Here is a 1629-nt window from a genome sequence, read left to right as displayed (position 1 = left end):
AAGGGACCAGCAGGGGAGATCATGCTTAGAGGCAATCAACATGGGTTCATTAGAGGCAGGTCCTGTCAGACCAACCTGGTTGCTTTCTATGACCAGGTCACAAGAGCCCTGGATGCAGGTGTCATGGTGGACATAGTTTTTCTGGACTTTAGGAAGGCCTTCGACACTGCCTCTCACCCTATCCTCATGAAAAAATTAGGCAACTGTGGTGTTGTGGCCTACACAGTCAGATGGGTCACAAACTGGCTGGAGGGCCACACTCAGAAAGTGGTGGTGGATGGGTCATTTTTGACCTGGAGGGACGTGTGCGGTCCTTGGGCCCCATTGTTCAATATCTTCATTGGCGACTTGGACAAGGGGGTAAAAAGTACCTTGTTCAAGTTCACAGATGACACTAAGATATGGGGAGAAGTAGGCACACTAGAGGACAGGAACAGGCTGCAACTAGATCTGGACAGGTTACAGAGGTAGGCAGATGAAAATAGGATGGGTTTCAATACAGACAAGTGCAAGTTATTGCACCTAGGGAGAAAAAAGCAGCAGCATACCTATAGGCTGGGAAACTCCCTTCTTATCAGCATGGAGGCAGAAAAGGATCTTGGAGTCACTACTGATTCCAAGATGAACATGGGCCACCAACATGGGACGCAGTCAGGAAGGCTAAACGCACCTTGTCATGCATCCATAGATGCATCACAAGCAGGTCCAAGGAGGTGATCCTCCCCCTCTATGCGACATTAGTCAGGCCACAGTTGGAGTACTGCATCCATTTCTGGATGCCACACTTCAGGAAGGATGTGGATAGCATAGAGATGGTCCAGAGGAGGGCCGCTTGTATGATCAGGAGGCAGCAGGGTAGGCCCTATGAGGAGAGACTACGGGACCTCAACCTGTTCAGCCTACACAAAAGAAGGCTGAGATGGGATCTGGTGGCCAACTACAAACTTGCCAAGGGGGACCAACAGGCAATGGGAGAATTCCTGTTCCCCCAAGCACTACTGGGAGTTACAAGGAATAACAGCCAGAAGCTGACTGAGAGTAGGTTTAGGCACTACTTCACAGTCAGGGTGGCTAGGAGCTGGAACCAACTTTGTAGGGAAGTGGTGCTTACCTCCTACCCTAGGGATCTTCAAAAGGAGGCTAGACAATCAGCTAGCCAGCATTCTTTCCTGCCCATGGCAGGAGCTTGGGCTTGATGACCTGCTTAGGTCCCTTCCAACCCTACTAACTATGAAACTATAAGCAGGCTAAGGAAATATGGGTTGGGTGAATAGCCTGTAAGGTGGATAGAAAACTGGCTGGATTGTCATACTCAAAGGGTAATAGTTAATGGCTCAATATCTCGCTGACAGCCAGTATCAAGTGGTGTGCCCCAGGAGTCAATCCTAGGGACAGTTTTGGTCAATATCCTCATCAAAATCTGGGAAATGGGATTGTTCATGCAAGTTTATGTATGACTGCAAGATGAAGCAGTAGTAGATTCACTGCAGAGGAGGGCTAGGATTCATAGAGAGCTAGAAAAATTGGAGGATCGGCCCAAAACAAATTTCATAAGGTTCAGTAAGGACAAGTGCAAAGTCCTGTACTTTAGCTGGAACAATCCCATGAAGTGGTACAAACTGGCAACTA

This window comes from Crocodylus porosus, unplaced genomic scaffold (genome assembly GCF_001723895.1).
Source record: "Crocodylus porosus isolate Cpor-Errol unplaced genomic scaffold, CroPor_comp1, whole genome shotgun sequence".
In the NCBI taxonomy this organism is placed as follows: domain Eukaryota; kingdom Metazoa; phylum Chordata; order Crocodylia; family Crocodylidae; genus Crocodylus; species Crocodylus porosus.
The sequence above is the reverse complement of the archived record's forward strand: the minus strand, read 5'-3'. Positions refer to the sequence as shown.